The sequence below is a fragment of the Gracilinanus agilis genome, chromosome 2 (genome assembly GCF_016433145.1).
Source record: "Gracilinanus agilis isolate LMUSP501 chromosome 2, AgileGrace, whole genome shotgun sequence".
Lineage (NCBI taxonomy): Eukaryota > Metazoa > Chordata > Mammalia > Didelphimorphia > Didelphidae > Gracilinanus > Gracilinanus agilis.
The window spans coordinates 598,008,575-598,028,569 of NC_058131.1; positions in this window are offsets into that span (position 1 = coordinate 598,008,575).

The window sequence follows — 19,995 nt, forward strand, 5'->3', positions numbered from 1 at the left end:
ATGAGGACAGTACTTTTTATTGCTCTCTCTTAATTTTCCATCTTTTTCTCCTAATACTTGAATTAATAAAATAATTAATGTACACCCAGTCTCATAATTTTCACTCTTACAGAGAACAATTCTAGATGGGAGTGAATGTATGATCCGAAGCCTATGCTTGGGAGTCTGGGACTTGCCTATGGACATTCCCCCAGATTTGTGGTTTTTCTCCTCTCCAATCTGGCTTTCTCTTTGATTATGAATTTCAGTTGAAGGTGTTGTAAGGGTTTATTTAGCAATTAATTTATTATTAGTGTTGGACCTAGCAAAGGATATAGCAAATTTTCATGCTAAAGGTTGTAGTCTCCTAATCTAAAAATTATTTTTGATGAAATGAACAGAACCAGGAGCATATTGTATGCAGTAAACAAAATAAAACAAAAACAACAACAAAAAAAAAACAGAACTAATGACAACTATTATCAACCAGACAAGGACTCAAGACAATTCCAAAGAGACTTATGATGAAAAAGGATATACACTGCCATAGAAGGAAGAAATGGAGTATGAATACAGATTGAAACATATTATTTTTCACTGTATTTCCTCCATGAGTTTTTCTTTAGTGTAAGCAATGTCATGTCAAAATATGATGAACATGGAATATATTACAATCTATACATGTTACATACCTTCTTCTGAGGGTAAAAAGAAAGAAAAAAATGGATTGCAAAATGTCATAAAACAGATGTTAAAATTATATCAACATGTAATATTAAATATTAAAATGTTTAAAAATAAAATAAAATTATTTTTGGGAAATTGGCCTTTTATACTTCTTCTCATTATATGCCTATCCTCTTAATTATTGAGTTGTAGTGTAAATATACCCTTTCTGTGCTCTTTAGGTTTCTATGAAAAGTAAGATCACACAATTACATAAAACTTTGTATTGACAGGGATCTTGAAAGAATCCCCTCTCTAAATATTTGATAAGTGAGCATCTAGCCTCTGTTTGAAGAGGATAACTTTTATTGTTAAAATATTTTCTTACATCAAGACAATATCTGCATCTTTGAAGATTTAATTCATTGTTCTTAGTTATATAGAATAAATAATATTTTACTTCTACAAGGAATCCATTCAAATACTAGTCTTGGATCACTTTCTACCCTAATCCATTCTGTATGTAATGATTAAGTTATTTTCCTACTTCATAGATCTGACCATGTCATTCCTCTACCCATTGATCTCTATTAGCTCCCTGTTTCCAGGATCAAATATAAAATCCTCTACATGGCATTTAAAGCCCTTCACAATCTGGTCCTTTTCTATCTTTCAAATTCTTTTACTTTGTTCCCTTCTACATATTCCACACACTGATTTTGTACTATTTAACTGATTGTCCTTCTGCCTTTGTTGTCTTCCTCCTCAACATAACTTAATTAGGTTCTCCTGACTTCCTTCCTGACTTTAACTAAAATCTTACCTTTTAATGGACTTTTGTTTTGATTGATAATACATGTTTGTAAAGGATTTTATTTTTATTTTATTCTTATTGGGCATTGGGTTGGGTGGGAGAGTGAGAAAGATATTTGCTTAATGAAAAAATCAAATTTAATTCAAAATCCTACTTTTTGCATGAGGTTAGTTCCCTGATCCCTTCTAATCATCCTTTCTCTTCACATTCCCTCTCAGATTGCCTTCCATTTTCCCGATCTATATTTTATAAATACACAGATGTTTGCATGTCTCTATCACTGGAATGTGAATTCCATAAGGACAAGGACATTATTTCCTTTTCTTATTTTTACATCCTCCCATCCATGTATCACCCTTTCCTTCATCCTCACTTAACACTGTATCTTTGTGCTTAATAAATTCTTGTTGACTGGTCGACTAATAAGAAGACAACTATCATTTCCCATCTCTAAGTTTCTTCCTGACTAAAATAGCCCTATTTTTTTCTCAACTTTTAGAAGTAAATTTCTCTCCAGTGTGTAAGGAAGGGATTTGTGCAAGGTGGATGGGACAAAAGGAACCAGAGAAGGAGTGGCTTACTGTTGGTGACAGTTGAGGCCAGAGGGAATTTTGGGAAATGCTCCAGAGGGAGGTGGAGAAAAAGGGGTTCCATTGGAGGAAATCCCATTTTGGATCCAGTCCTGAAGGCTTCCCGAGGATCTTTCTTTGGACATTGAAACCCTGATTCCATTGCTTATCACCCAGAAAGACTTCAATCATTGAATCATCTAAGTGTTTAGACTCCATTTTGGGAGCAACCTATTAATCTCCTTCCCCCATTACCCAACCTTGCTAAGAGACCCTTTCCCATCTAATTTACATTTATAAAAAAGGATAGAAATAGAAATAGAAACAGAAGGAGAAGGGCCAATGGGAGATGCTTAGGAGTGGGAACCCCAAAGGTTCCCTCCCGAGTGATGGACCCCATAGAAATAGAGAAGAGGGCACCCCCAAATCCCTCTGCCCTTCACCCTTTTCCCTAACCCCTGAATTGTGATTAATAAAAGTCATTCATTAGTCAGATAGCATTCCAGAGTGCCTGAGAGACAACAAGAGAGAGGGGAACCACAGCTTGAACTAGCTGCCTCCATTTTGGAGCCAGACCACTTGTTGTGAAGTTGACTAACCTCAGGGGAGGCTTGCGTGAACCCCGCCCTCATTCAGAATCAGATTGGGGTATCACATCCCTCTTCTTATAGGGAAGCCTTACCCCCAACTCCTGTAGGGAAGCACGACCATCCAGGTCACCAAGTTTTGGGGTGACACCCCCTCTTAAAGTCTCTCAGTGTATATTTGGCCAGAGGGGAGAGCAAGAAGAGAGTCTCACCTTCATAGACTCTCTCTCTCCCCTCTATTATAACATCGGTAGCTGGCTCCATTTATTTTTACAAGTGTCACCTTTTTTTTACAAAATTTCTCAGTGATCTGGAGGTCAAATACCACTGTGGAAATTCAGGTATAGATGAGCCTCAGAAAAATGAAGTTAAAGAAACAACGAACTAAGGAGACAGGAAACAATTATTCCATAGGCAATGCCCCTGGGGTGGCCCAGGCAAATTAAGAAACTGAGATGTGACATGTGAGAGTTAATGGGTGGAGAAAAAAGCTTATAAATTGAGAGGAGGATGAGGTCTAGGTCTTTGGCATGTACGTGGAGGGGTAGAGTGGACCCTTGGTAGAGTCTAGCTCGAAGCCCATAAAGGTATATGCAGATTAGAAAAAGTTAAGTATCTCTCCACTTCTCTCCTACTTTTTCCTCTTTTTACTACTACTACTACTTTTCGCTTAATAAAGTTATTAAGCTACAACCAGTCTTATGAGTTTAAATATTACACAATTCTGATATAACATGAACTTGTAGTCCCTTAATTTTCCTTATTGCCTTATTCTAGACATTTCTTAGCTTCTTGGATATCTTTTCATAAGAAATGTATACTATCTTGCAGATGTGACATTATCATAATGGAGTACATTAGGATTATCATCCCTTTGGTTTGAAATACTATATTTTTCAATGCAAATTAATAGTGATTTTTTGGACTGATATATAACATTGTTGAGGCATGTTTTACTTGATGTCCACTAAAACCCCTAATTATTTTTCAGTAGGAATGATAATCTAGCTTTGTTTTCTCTATCCTTTATTTCTTAAATTGATTTTTTGAACTCATATATGACTTTATATTTTTCCCTATTAAATTTCACCTGAGGCTTTTTTTGAAATCTTTTTTTCATATTTAATATTATACAGTAATTTATATAGGACCAAGTAGGCATGCTAATGAAATTTACAAGTGACACAAAACTGAGAAGAATAGGAACCTCATATTAACTCTCTCTCAGAAGCTTGTCGTTATATCATCAAGAGTGATGGGAAATGTTTAATCTACTTGTAATATTTGTGTAAAATAAACTTTTTAATGTAATCTTCATTAATAACATTTTCCATCACTTCCTTTCCAGTGATTGGCAAACTATTCCATGTGGGCCAGATCCAGTCCGTAGTTTGCCCATCACTGCCTTAAGCAATTCCCTAATAACTACATCTGGATGTGAGGACATATTGTTTAGGGAATTGCTTAAGGCAGTGATGGGCAAACTACTACAGCCTGGAACTGGTCCATGGGGAATAATTTGCCCATCACTGGCAGTCAACAAAATGAATTATCAAGCCCTGATCTGAAGTGTTGGCCAATTTCTGAGGAATAAATACTCTAGAGTTGTTAAGAATTGACTCCAACATGCCCCTTTAGTCAGGGCTCAATACAGACTACCAAACTGAATTAGTTGATTCTATTAAGGGAAGAATGATCTAACAGCTAATCATACCTATTTGGGATCACCTATGTAGAGTCATAGATGAACAGAATATTAGAGCAGGAAGGGATCCTAGAAGTAATCCACTGCAATCTCCTCAAATTAAAAATGAGTTAATTGATATCCATAGAAATCAAAGGACTAGCCCAAGATCAAACAACTACTAAAAGGAATAATGGTAGCATATTCAGAGCTTCTGAAATCAATTTTCATTTGATCTCATTATAGCACACTAAAAATGAAGGACATGCCAGAAGGACTTCATAATGGAATCTTTTTTTCCCTAAAGCAACTAACAAAATACCCCTGACCTGAGACACTTGACTAAAGTTGTTGACCCTTGGCAAAAAAGATACTACTCACATATGGAGAAGGTCTCTAGTAGAAAAAAAAAAGCAATCATATAATTTGGGACATTTTTTTTAAAAGTCATCGAATAAATCTGCCTAAAAAGTCTAGGCCAGTGATGGTGAATCTTTTAGAGACTGAGTATCCAAACTACAAACTGCCTGGAGAGGTAGAGGGAAGAAGCCTGGCCCCTCCTCCCTCTGGCTTTCTAGTAATGAAATTGGTCAAACTCTGCGCTGTGAGTGCCCCCCTCTGGCATGTGTGCCATAGGTTCACTAACATGGGTCAATGGTTAGTATTCATATCCTGGAAGAATCACTGAAACCTTGCAATTAGACATGCAAAGACCACCAGTGAGGAACTTAATCAATTTACTAGCTTTTACAATACTTGCCACTATATGGAATAACATATGCCATTTTCCTATGACCCAATGATAGGAAGAGTAATCTTGATGGTTGTCACAGATCTTTGGGTGCACCTGTTGAAATCACCTCAAATAGTGATGCCAGAAAGGTTTTTGATGAGGCTTGAGGTAGAAAAAAGAACAGTTAAGGACTTTCTCCAGAGACTTTCACTGTGGTCTGAGTACTTCTATTATAAGGCGAGATGATTACATTAGCACTTGTGCCCAGGGATGCTGTAGCCAGCATGTTAAAAAAAATAAGCGGCAACAGTTCTGGTGTATTATTGGGAGATCAGCCATAATTCTGTGGGTTTCAAAGAATTGTGAGTGAGGTTATAGGCTGCAGGGAACCAGATGAGGCCTGTAGGCATGGTTATTTAGCACAGAACAAGCAACTTGGCCTTATAGATGTACACCCTGGAAATGTATATGTGTTCTTGTTATTCTCTTAGGGATGTTATAAGGAAATTTAAGATGTCTGTGTCCCTGAGATGTCAGACATTTTGATGCCTATGCCGTTTCCTATGAGGAAGTGGTATATCTGCACATAAAGAAAGGGTTTGTGATAAAGAGATATATCCAGGGTAATTCAGTGACCCTGAAAATTCTCTCCAGCAATCAGAAGTTTATCTACCTTCCTTAAGACTATGTCTATACCGAAAGATATTAGCATCCTTGCCATCACAAGTCATGGGGAATCTAAGGGCAGAATACCCATAGCTAATCATGATCCAAAAAGGAAAGTTCTTGCTACCATTCCATAACACTATCAAATGGTTCAGTGTTGGAAAAGGTTGTGGTTTTATCTGGAAATGACATTTAAAAGCATGCATTTCCATCTGAATTGCCATTATACACTAAGCTTTTGTAAATGAAACTTACTATATGTCATGCCCCACCCCAAATTTAAATGTGAACTCGAGTGAAGGGACTTCCTTACTTTTCTTTTAGTATATATTCTTTCCATATTCTATTGATGATGAGAGTGATTTGCATATAATCATTCTAAATGTTTTTCCCATTAATTCAATTCACCTATTCACTAATATATTAATTCATTCATTTATTCAATCTTCTTGTTGTTCAAGAATTTCAGTCATGTTTGATTCTTCATGACCCCATTTTGGATTTTCTTACCAAAGATAACTGAAGAGGTTTGTTATTTCTTTCTTCAGTTCATATGAAAGATGAGGAAACTGAGGAAAATTAAGTGATTTCTCCAGGGTCATATAGTTGTTAAATGTCTGAAGTCAGTAATTAAGGATATGATATGCTAGAGATGAGCTAGAAAGGGGTCATATGTGACTACAGAAGAGTTTGCTTTGGTAAGAAGAAATGACATGTTTTCTTTTGAGAAAAGAATAAAGAGATACCAACAGACAGCATATGGGTGATATAAGATGAGGAGGAAGGGGAAAATGTCTATTTCCCCTTTACAACACTTGTATCTGCCTTGATAGCTGTCCTCCCTTCCTCGAGTCTCTCCTCACTCCTTTTCTCCTTCACTCAGCTGCCAACCTCAACTTGATCTCCCTAAAGCTCATATCTAATATTATCATCCTCTCCTCATTCAATAAACTCTAGTGTTTGCCTCTAGACAGTATATATGTATATGTGTATGTGTGTGTGTGCGTGCGTGTGTGTTTTCTCTGATTTTGTTTTAAATTTCAACAATGTCTGTCCCTTTCTACCTTTCCAGTTTTCTTACATTTCACTTCCTTCCACATGTTTGAAGATCTAGGGACATTGGCCTTCTTGATCATTACAAAAGGTCCTTATCTTCCGACTCTTGGAATTTTCACTGGCTCTTCTTTAAAGCCTCATCTCCCCCTCCTAACTTCTCCACCTTGCTTCAAGTCTCAACTAAAGTTTCACCTTCATCAAGAACCTTTTCCCAATCATCCTTAATCTTTATGCCTTCTTTTTGATTCTTCCAGTTTTACTTGCATATACTTTGTTTATACATCTCCTCTGGACTGCGAACTACTCCTGGAGAGAAGAGACTTGTCTACATCTTTCTTTGACTTCCCAGTGCTTAGTAGTCTATGTAGCACTTAGTTGGTGCTTAATGAATCATTGATGAATGTTGATTTGACTTCATTATTCTTCCATATGAATTTCTCTTTGTGTTCCTACCTCTCCATCAAATTTTTTTTTAAACCCTTGTACTTCAGTGTATTGTCTCATAGGTGGAAGATTGGTAAGGGTGGGCAATGGGGGTCAAGTGACTTGCCCAGGGTCACACAGCTGGGAAGTGGCTGAGGCCGGGTTTGAACCTAGGACCTCCTGTCTCTAGGCCTGACTCTCACTCCACTGAGCTACCCAGCTGTCCCCTCTCCATCAAATTTTACTTATCCTTCAGGGCCTCACTGAAGTTCCACCTTCTCTAGGAAATCTTTCGTAACTGTTCCAGTCCAATATCACAGACCTTCCCATTCACCTTTCAACTCTTTATCTTCTCTGAGCCCCAATATTACTTGTTTTGATATCTACTTTGGTATTGCTAATCATTCCTTAATTACTTTATGGATGAATTTTGGCTTTCCTTAAATGATATCTAAATGTCTAGAGGGCAAGGGCTATTATTTCTATGCCTTTTGAAATCCCCACAACATTCCACAGATTGCCTTAAACATACTAGGGCCATAGTAATTACTTGTTAAAAAATAAATGAATAGTACAAGTTTGTTTGCAATTTATAATATAAATGTCTTGATTGAATGAAATTTTTAAAAAGCTACTTTAGTGAGTGTTTTTAATTAACTACTGCTTTAGCTCAATAGTTTTTAAAGTTTAGGGGGGATAAAAGAGTTTGTAGTTACATAAACAAATATTTTAAACAACTATATATGACTTTCTTCACAAGAAATGGCAAGGGTCAGATTAAGAATTCACAGATGAAAATTATATTATGAAAGGCAGTAAAAGTCATATAGATTCTTTAATTTCTCTTCATATTGTTGTGAACTATATAATTTTTCTAATATGCAATGTGATGGGATAAAAATAACTAGTAATTAGTTAATTTTACTGATTGTTACTCTTAATAATATATTTTAATAGTGAAAATAACCTTAGGTAGGAAGGTGTAACACAGTGTTTGACTTGGTTAATGAAACATCTGGGAAGCCTAAATATTTATAGCCCAGGCACCTGATGGTAGTTTCCAAATTACAAACTTAATGCTCAGGATTTTAAAAAATAATGACAGTTTATGCTTATATAACTCTTTATGTTTCTGAAGTAATTTATGGACTGTTATCTTATTTAATATTTCAACCTTGTGAAGTTGACATTGCAAATATTTTAACTCCATTTTATAGGTATTTCATTAGAGAAAACTGAGGTACTTCTCCAGAACTGCACAACTTGTACTTAGCAAGCTCAGAAATTAAATTTAAGTCTTCTGACTACATGGACAGTGTTAATCACGACAGCATGATCCTAGAAGGGTGAGGCTTTCCCATAAGTTCATTTTTCAAGTATCAATTAATTTAAGAAAGATTTACAATTCATACAATTCATCCAAAAATCTTTAAGATTACTATTTAGTAATTAATCAATAAGTGCTAACTAAGGACCTATTTCCTACCAAACAATGTCCTAAAGCTAGAAGAAATGTGAATAAAAGTAAAAAAAAATAGTCTTTGCCCTAAAATAGGTTTCCATTCAATAGTGGAAATAAGACTATTCTAATTATGATGATAATAGTACTACTACTAATAATAATTTGAAATCAGTTGAGGTGGCTTACTGTTATACAATTTGATAAGTGGAGTAAAACTCGGAAGGGAGGTCAGAGTTGGGGGGGGGGCAAGTGTTAGTAGTCATCTGGATGTAGATTATTATTGAAATTCCTTCAGTAGATGAGATTTCCAAGGACAAAAGTAGAGAGTAAGAAGATTGAAGATAAAATACTTCCAATGAAATCAACTTGAATACTTTGCTATTTAGATTGTTAGATTTTTAAGTACCATATTATTTGATATGACATATGACAATAATGATAGTTCATTCAATGTTCTATATACATTATTTTATTTGATCTTCCCACTAACCTTCTAAATATCCCTATTTACAGATGAATCTGTAGCTATATATTAAATCACTTAAATATTGAAGGTAAATGATCTGTTAGAATGTTGGAGGCAAGATCAAATCAGATCATCCCTTCTATGCAATCTAGCTCTCTTTATTCTTTAATGTTGCCTCTCAAAATAAAATTATTTTTTACATTTCAAATATATAATTCTGCTATATAGTATAATATATAAAGTAGAAGCAGCATGGTATAGCAAATGGAAATTCAGCTTTACAGTCAAGTGGAACTGGGGCTATGTTTTACCTCTGACAAGTACTGGGTGAGTAACTCTGGTAAAATCACCTCACCTCTCAAAGCCCTAACTAAGCAACTGTAAAATTAAGTTGCAGCAATTGTTCATCTATGTTGGTAGATAAAATTTCCTTACTAGTGAGTTCTCTAGATTCCTGAAATCATAGGTCCATAATTAAAAACAAACACCATACATTTTTAAAATGCTCATTTTAAAGGTGATACATTTCCCTCTTCATTGAACTTGTACGTTTAAAAACTGCTTGGTCATGGGAAATGTAGGAAAAATTGAATTTAAAAATCTAAATTTCATTTTGATCAATATAGAAATGGTGAGCTAAGCAGCACAGTGGATAGAGTACTAGGCCTAGATTTGAAAAGATGTGAGTTCAAAACTGACCTCAGATACTTCCTATGTGACCCTGGACAAATAAGTCACTTAGCCCCAACTGTGTGGCCCTTAATGCTCCTCTGCCTTAACACTGATTCTGAGACAAAAGTAAGGGTTTTAAAATAAAAAAGAAATGATAAATAGTTTCTGCCACCTCCCTGAAATCTTCCCCATATTTCCTCCCACTCACTGGTAGTACTCTTACCTTTTGCAAATTCCCTTGTGTTTGCTTTTCTTGTGTATATTAGGTTCTAAACTCTTAAAAGGCAAGGGAAAATTATGTTTTTTTTCTGTTATTGGATCACTCTTGTCTAACATAAAGCACTGAGATAACAGGTAATAATCTGAACTTATCTGAAAAAAAGAGGGAGAGGGAAAACTTCATAAGAACAACTTTACAGGATAATTTTTATAAGCAATGTTATTCCAAAGTGATGACTAACTTAAAAAAAAGTCACTGGGCTGATAAATTATTTATGTTTATTAACAGAAGTATGGAGAGGAAAACAAAGAAAGAGAAACTGAGACATCACTTCACGGATTCACTGAAATTCAGAAAATATCTCTGTCTTTCATTATACTGTCGGCATCTTTGTTGGATAGTGCAGATTCTAGACTCAAATTTTAAGAACCTATCAAGATAAACAATGTACTAACTTTCACAAAGCTTTTCTGTTGCCAGGTGCTAGCAGGACTGGACAGATTAGGGCCAATATCACTCAAAGTTTTTTCTTGAATTATTTTGGCCTGCCAGAAATACCTGAAAGCTCATGAGGGAAAGGCAGTCTCTCCAAATGAGAACAAAAGAAACAGTTGGAAAATTCACAAAAGATTTAGATAAGCATCTGACCATCTGGGTTGACTTTCTAGCCAAATATCAAAAGTTCCTGAGGTGTGTCCATCCATGATTATTATATGTAAACATCAGTGGATTAAAGGAACACAATAAAGGGTTATGAGAAATGCTGGCAGTCATTGCCACTCAGAATAACCAAGACAATATCTCTAGTGTCTAGTCCCGCTGTATACATGGTATTGAACTCTGATATAGAAAACTGGAGAACTGACCTCCATCTTCCCTGTGTCAGAAATAAATAAAGGTTGGACTGATGGTATATAAAGCACTTTTGTATTACACTAGGGGGCATCTGGGTGCCATGCTTAGAGTCAGGAAGACCTGAGTTAAAATCTGGCCTCAGACATTTACTAGCTGTGTGATCCTGGGAAAGTCACTTCACTTTTGCCCCCTCATTTTCCTTACCTGTAAAATGAGTTGGAGAAGAAAATCCAAATATTCCAGGATCTTTGCCAATAAAACCCAAATGGAGGTCATGAAGAATAAGACATGATTGAAAAACTGAAAAACAACAATACATAATATAACACACTGTGGATGTTTACAACCTTATTCAGAGTAGGAACTGGTTCTTTTCCATTTTCTTCAGGTATAAAAAAATAGAAGAAAGAAGAAAACAGAGCAAGAAATAAAATGAAGAATCTAAGAAGGAAGAAAGGGAGGGAGGGAGGAAGGAAAGAGAAAAGAAAACATAGAAGGGGAAATGCAAGTTTCAATATCATTAGCACTATTAAATCACAATTACAAATCATGTCCCTATGGTCCTGTGCCTATCTCTGTTTTGGCACTCTGAAATTACCTATTTACATCTGTGGAGACAATTGTGGTATTTTGCAGGTAGCAGTCTCACAATACTAAGTAGAGACTTGAAATTCCCTTAGGAAAAGAGGACAGAGAGAAGCCTACACCCTTCATGTACATAAATGAATGTCACCACACAGAGGCAGAGCTTTCCTCTAGAAGAGATTACTAATTTATCTGAGAGGGGCTTTCATTGTCACACAAAAGGAAAATGGGATTTACTTTTTCTTACCATTCCTTCAGACTTTATTCGACACTTGACATCTATGATCTTCTAAGTTTTAATTTTTATAAGCTGCTCAGTGTCAGCAGAAATGTTAATCCTTAAAAATAAAATGGAAAAAAAACTGTATTCTTGATTCTTAGCAGTAGTCCTTAGGGCTCGTTACTGATTATCTTCCTAAGCAGAAACTCTCAAGAGTCCTTATTTGATGGCCTGGCTTAGGCTTACTGGTGCCACCTTTGACCTTCACATCTATACTTCTAAAGAGGGAAAAGGAAAGAAAGAATGAGAAGAGTGAGTGAGATGGGATAAGATCTAGCTGATGAATAACATTGAACAACTACATAGTTCTTTAAAGTTTACAAAGCACTTTCCTCACAGTTAGATCATAATAAGCCTGTTACTTAGGTACTTCAGAATATGAATATCTTTATTTACCAGTTAAAAGAAGTGAGATATAGAACTGAGATTTGAAGTCACAAAATTAGAATCTGGGATTGAACTCCAGATTTCTTCTGACCAAATCTAGCTTTCTATTCACTCTCCTTTAGTGATCTAGATAATAAAACATTCAAGTCTAAAAAAGATCATAGAGAATATCTAGTTAAATCCATTATTTTTTGGAAATTTAATGCCTAGAGGCGAACATTTGCTCAAAGTCACTTAACTCTAGCAAGAGAGATAAAGCAAGAATTTACTACCCCCCATGTCTGGTGTTTTGTCCATTATAGTACACTCTAGTGACAAATCTAAGAAGGATACACTATCATAATAGTTTTCATGTTGGCAGTTAAGGAAATATGGGCTATTCCTCCATGGATTTTTCTCTAGTATAAATGATATGTATCTTCTTTCATGACATGATGTACTTATGATAACACATGAACAATCCATGCCATCTTAGCAAGGTGGGAGGGGCTGGAGGGAAGGAAGGAACATGGATTATAAAATGTCAGAATATTATTATTAAAATTTTTATTGCCATGTAAAAACATAATTATTTTTTAAAAGCAATAAAAAATATGTCAGGATCCCATTTCTGCCTCTTACCAGATGTATGACCTTAAGCAAGTCATAGTTATTGATTTCTTCATCTGTAAAGTGAGGAGTTTGGTCTCTAAAGTCGCTCCTAGCTCTATCAAAGATCTTATGATTCTTTTGGCAAGGAAAAGGGAAACATTACAGAGATTTAAAGATATAATGAAAAGCAAATTGAGGGCTGTGTAAGGGAAAAGAAAAGAAGTTAGATTAGGTGGTGGCCCAGCTTTAGATATCAGAAGAATTAGAAACTGCATACATGGTATGATTAGATGAGCCCTAGCAAAGGCCACTCAATCACCACTTCTCTCACTATCTTTGTCTCTCCTACTCTCTACTACTTCAGGCAAAGGCAGTGAAGGCCACTGTTCAAATTCACATATTATGGGGGAGAAATAAGGCATGAAGTTGTCATCAGTTAGAAACACCTTAACTCCAATTAGTTTCTCTGAATTGCTTCAGCCTCCCTTAGTAGACCCCTGGAGGAATAAAGCTTTCATTGAATTAAGGAAGGAGGAGTAGGGGAAAATTAGGAATATGCAACAATTGGCAGTATGAGTGGGCTATCTCAGAGAAAGTGCCTGGGAAACAAAAGGGAAGAACATCTTGTCTTAGGCATAGGAGAAGGAAGAGCCCAAAGGAAAAAGAGATGCAATAGTATTATATATGGTTCCCATTTCTTTTTTTCCCAGACTGCCACAGGTCACCTTGTTTCTTCTTTTTTGCAGAAACTAATGGAGATGATGTTGTCTTTTTCTTTCTTTTCCCTCCTTCCCTCCTTCTGTCTTTTCTTGCTTCCTTGTTTCCTTCCTTCCTTCCTTCCTCTCTACCTCCATTTATTTCTTTTTTAAATTTCTCTTTCTTGTCTTCCTCTTTTCCAGTGAAGCCAAATCTGTGGTTTAACTGAACATAATTAACCCCAAACATCCTTTGAGTGTGCTAGTTTTTCCCCGCCTAAGGCTTCACAGCTAAGACTCTGACTGGAATAAAGAAAGATACATATATAGAATTATAGGGGGGTTTTGAGTCTGAAGGGTACTTAGAGGTCATCTGTTTCCATTCTTTCATTTTATAGATATGATCACTGAGGCTTCAAGAGATGAAATTACCTGGCTGAATTCACATAGCAAATTAGTGGCAGAGTCAAGATTTTGACCCAGACCTCCTACATGCATGTCCATTCCTCTTTTTTATCACTTAACAAAGTGACTGGAATATAGTATGTGCTTAATACATGTGTATTGATTGATTTTTCACTTCATCTCAGAAGACTTCATTTCACTTCTTCAGCTTCATGGAAAATCTCCACATAGGCTCTCTTCTGAAAGCTTTACTTCTCTGCCTCATGTTTCTCCACAACCTATACTTTCATCTTTCTATCACATTACTTCAGGCTGATAAAATTTGCAATATTAATATAAAATAAAAGGCACTTTGAGATGTCAGATGACTTGCCAATGGTCACATAACAATGGAGTCCAAGGTAGGTCAGATCTTTCTGACTCCAAGGCCTGTCCTTTGTACCATGTTCTCTCTTAGTCCAGAAGGTTGACAACTGATAATTCACTGTAGACAATATAGACTCAAGTCTATAGATTCTAGTATGCACCTGCCCATTTTTTCCTTTTGTTTTTAAACTAAGATTAATATTACTAGGAAATGTTCTGTTGCCTGGAAACCAAAATCTATCACAGAATTCATTAATGTTCTGCCTGTGTTCTCTTATGACCCTTGTTATATGAATTCTCTTCTTTTATCCTAATTAAGAGGCAACTACCAAGTGAAACATGTCCAAGAATCCACTGAGATGAGTCTGGCTTTACCTTTTACTATTTTGTTTTCCCACTTGCCACAACTTAGGTTGATCCTTTTTTTGTGGGGGGGAAGTTAAAGGTTGGAAAAGATGGTAATTAAATTGCAAACTCCACAATGACAGAAGTAATGGGTTATTACAATTTTTGTCTCCACTTCCTTTGGCCCTGTGACTTTAACTTGTTTTTTACCTTTTTTAATTAAAAAAATTACTGTTACTGTCTTTGATAGTATTCTTATCCTAAAAAATTCCATTCATTGGTCAAAAGTTTGGGAAAAGTAGAATGATAGTGCTGAAATTTGTACCTGGGTCTGCTAATCATGATCTCATGTCAGCCATTAATACCAAAGGGCCAAAGTTTCCATATATATGTAATGATGATGTTGGATAAAGTCATCTCTAAAGTTTCCTTCAACTTTCTATTGCAAGTACTATCCTAAGTTGTCTTTTTTTGGAGGAGGGGTTAAAGCAGACATCGATAACACAGTAATGTCCACTGGCTAATATTTATCAAACTTTGACCTTGGAGTTGACTGACTTTAGAAAAGGATGAACCCTGTAGTTCTAAGTCACTTCAATAACAGATCTATCTCCTGTGACTGGCTGCCTCTGACAATCTTACAAGTAACAATTGAATATATAAAATGTTTGGATTGGAAGGAACTTTAAAGTGTATGAATTCCAGGACTTTCTTTTAAAAATGAGGAAATGAAGGCTTATGGAGATAAAATGACTAAGCCAATGCTTTTATGAATAGTAAGTGGCAAGAATGTGGGTTGCCATGAAGGTAGGTTGGTATACAGATATTGACAGTTTGCTATAAGGATATAGATAGGCTTTCTGCAACCAGCAAACCAGCATGAGAACAGCAAACCACAGACTACCTCCTTTGGAGTCTATGCAGAATCAGACAAAAGTAACCTGATATTACCTTAGGGTTCTTAATGCATCATTAGCATCCCATTTGAATTGTATTTTGCTCCCTCCCAAGTGGAGGAACAAGGTGAACTTTGGGTAAAATGAAATCAGTTACTTGAGAACAGAAGGGCAACCATCACCTAAACAAATGACCTTTCTTTAGTAATTAATCAAAATAAAAAGCCTTCCTGAAAACCTCTCAGTGCCTTTCCATCTCCAAGCCTTTCCATCACCATGGCCACTCCATCACCAGGGTCATTCCACCACCTTCCTCCCTCTCTCCACAAAGTTTATTTCCTTGCCATGGAAATTGTCTGAGTCATTCTTTGGACAAGATACTAATTTCACACCACCAGCTCATAAATTGGTAGGACCTAAAAAAGTTTTCAGGGTTCACAAAAAGTTTAAATTATTTGTACAAGGACATATGGCTAGTAAGGGGTGGTACTGAAATTGAATTTCTAGTTTTATTTCTGAGGATGAAAAACAGATGGGAAATTCTTGAGGATTTATCTTCTAGACAAAAGATTCCTCACTCTAGAAAATTATTTTATTTCAACCCAATTTAGTAAATATCAAGAATAATCATGTTCAAGGTAATGTAATTATGAGAACAAAAACAATTCAGTCTCTGTTCTGAAAGAGTTTACATTCTAAAGCATATAAAGTGTAGACTCATTTAAGTAAATAAAAGATAACTTGAGTTGGCTGCATAAAATATTTGTTGAGGAAAGGCAACCTGTAGAAGCTGACAGTTAATTTTCACAGCTATGAGAATTCTTGGGTTAGAAAGGAGAAGTGAATGTGTACAAGGAAAGAGGAGGGAGTGTATAAAGTCTTGGAGGAAGGAGTTGAGATGATAAGTCTGGGATATATCAAGAAATTGAATGTAGTTGGAAAATAAAGAAAGGGGTTGGGAATTTGGTGCTAAATTGCAGAGTTTCAATATTTCACAAAGAGCAGAATTTGTAGTTTCTAGAGCTTTAAAATATAAATTTGTTTACATATCACATAAAAAAATTAAATTTAGAGAAGGATAGCCATCTTAAATGCTTCAGTTTGGCCAGATTTTAGAGGAGCATTCCAAGGGAAAAATGCAAGCTGATCTATGCCAAGCTTCTTTGTTTCAAATGAAAAATAGGAGGATCATCCACTCCTAAGAGTCTTCATAGCAATGATGATCAGAACCTACCAAAAATCCAGATAATGCAAGAAGCATTCAAGATAATGATCTTTAAAAATAACATTTTAGGAAAAGTGTTCTAAATCCCTCCTGATTAGAAAAATGCAAATCAAAACAACCCCTGGGTACCACCTTATACCTAGCAGATTGGCCAATATGACAGTAAGGGAAAGTGATAAATATTAGAAGGAATGTGGTAAAATTGGGATAGTAATGCATTTCTAGTGGAGTTGTGAATTTATCCAATCATTCTGGAAGGCAATTTGGAATTATGCCCAAAGAGCTTTAAAAGACTACTTGTCCTTTTATCCAGCAATACCATTACTAGGTTTGTACCCAAAAGAGATAATAAAAAGGGTTGTACAAAAATATTCATAGCCATGTTCTTTGTGGTGGCAAAAAAAAATGGAAAATGAGGAATCGGGAAATGACTGAACAAATTGTGGTATATGATGGGAATGGAATACTATTGTGATATGAGGAATGATGATATGCTTGATTTCTGTTTGAACTGGAAATATCTCCATGAACTGAAGTGGAGTGAAATGAGAAGATGGCTATCCATCTCTAAATAAGAGAACATTGTACACAGAAACTGAAACACTGTGGAACAATCAAATATAATTGACTTTTCTACCAGCAGCAATGCAATGATCCAGGACAACCCCAAGGGACATATGAGAATGAATGGTATTCACATCGAGAGAAAAAAAATGTGGGAATAGAAACACAGAAGAAAAAACATAGGATTTATCACTTGTTTATATGGGTATATGATTTTGGGTTTTGGTTTTAAAAGATTACTCTATTAAAAATGAATACTATAGAAATAGCTATCTAGTGATAACACATATGTAACCCAATGGAATTGTTTGTCATCTGGGAAGGAGGGAGGAAAGAGGGGAAGGAGAGGAAATGAATCATATAAAAATGGAAAAATATTTTAAAATAAAATAAATGAACTAAAAATAATATTTTAAGGGGAAGATGAATTAATTGGAAAGTTTACAATGAACAAGTAGTAATATTTGGAAAGACTTCAATTCCCTTGAGCCCTTTGCATTGTCCTATTCAAATATTTTTCATCACTAGGTTATGGAAAGAGTATTGAAATAAATAATTCTAATAACTTATTTATACTATCTCCCTTTATACTTAGGTCATATATCCATTTTGATTCTATCTTGGTCAATGGTGTAAGGCATTTGTCTATATCTATTTTCTGCCAAACTGCTTTCCAATTTTCCCAACAATTTTTAACAAATAGTGAATTCTTATTCCAAAACACCTTTGATTGTCTTTTCAATTTCTTTTTCTAAAATGGATTTATTTAAATATTCTATTCTTTCTCTTCTAGGCTAGGAAATTTATGTTTTTATATGTATTCATCCATTTTATTTGTTATTAATTTGTTGACATATAGTTGGGCAAAATGCCTCCTAATTATTTTTAGTATTCCACCTTTACAAGAGGTAAGTTCCCCTGGTTTCATTTTTTATGGCTATCATTTTGTCTTCTCTTTTTAAAAGTCATATTAAACAATGATTTATCTAATTTTTTCATAAAACCAGATCAGTTTTATTTACTAATTTAATAACTTCTTACATTCAGTTTGGTTAATCTTACCTTTAATACACACATACACACACACACACTTTTGAAGTATTTTTTTCCTTCAAAGATTATTGGAATTATTAATAAGAAATGATTGGATCAAAAGACTAAAGATTGAAGACAATACCAAAGCATGTTTGTTACCTCAATAAAGAAAATCCAGAGCATAAGATATAGCCCACTTTTCCCTAGGGCTTCTTATTGGCAGACCAACCTAACCAACACAGGCTCTTTGATGTTATATCCAACTAAAATAATTTTATTTCTTTCCTGAATATGCTTTCCCCAATGTAATAGCAATAACAATAATGATGATAATATGATTTCATGAAAAATAATATATCATAATATGGGTTAAATCAAGATGGCAGAGAAAAGTTAGGGATCTGCTTGATCCCTACTAAAGTCTCTTTCTAGCTAATATAATATTCATGCTTCAAAATGTAGTATGAAGTGGTAGAAAGCATAAAAGGAAAATATAAAACAAATTTCCATCCCAAGAAAATTTAGAAAGTTGGCAGGAAAAGTCCGTTGCATTGGGGTGGAAGTGGAGTTTAGAATATCACATGAGGAAAGACTCCAGCTCAGCAAGTCAGGACAGAGATAGGAGGCAATTGAATCATTAGCAATGGCATTTGTAGCTCTTAGCACACAAATGGTAAAGGGGTCAGAAAATTGGTCAGAAAATGATTACACAGATCCTTTTGACTGGGTATAAGACTAATATGCAAATCTGGGTTGACTTCCTGGAACTCATTCCCAGAGTGAGAATAAGAGGCAAATAAGAGCTTGTGAATACAAGGAATCTGGGTTAAAATTAAAAAATTAAAATCATTATCTTGGATAAGATGGATGCCACCATGACTGACAGGGATGACATTTGAGAATTTGGAATGTTCCCAGATGCTGTGAGCCAGGGGCAAAAGTCGGTTGACTATACCCTATAAATACCCCCTAGGAACAACAGTTGAGGTCTCAGAACTCAGAGCTGAGACTTGAGCAAACTTCTCTTGGAGCAAGAATTGGGATAGAGGGAGGTGAAGGGTGGAAGAGGGAAGGCCTAAATCTGTAACCTGTACCAGACTGAGAGAGAGCTAGTGATCCATCAATCCCATTGATAGTAGAGCTGAGAAAGTATATAGATCATCAATCAACATCAACATCAATAGCCTTCCCTAATCTCTGGTTTGGCTGTGGCAAGGTCAAGTCAGTGTTAGTGACAGGGTGAAGACATCCAGCCTCTACCAGCCTAGCAATCTCCAGTCCTGATCAACAATTAGCTTAGTAACCTAACAATAGCAATAGGGTTCCCAAATCCTCAAACCTATTACCTTGTTTTCATTTCCCCATTAAGAATTAATACAATGATTTACCAACAAGTACCTTTCCTGAATGGTTATTCTACCACAGCCCTTGGGAAGGAGAGAATCGATACACAGTCATATAAACAATGTTTCCAATAGACAATTAATAGACTATTAACCAATACAACCTCAGGTTGGGCCTAGTGAGGTTAACCATCTAGCTAAACTCTCAAGGGTCCCAACCTGGGCAACTGTTAGAAGGAATCAACTGACAGGCTTAACCAACCAAGCCTGTCAGGGAGAATAGGGATAGATTACATCAATAGCTATTGTGAGATGGGTAGGTGTTCCTCCTTCAACTACTATAACTGGCTTAGGCTTTGGGTACCTGATCCCTCCATCATTCATACTACCTCTAAGATCTATATATCATCCAACCTCTAATATCTA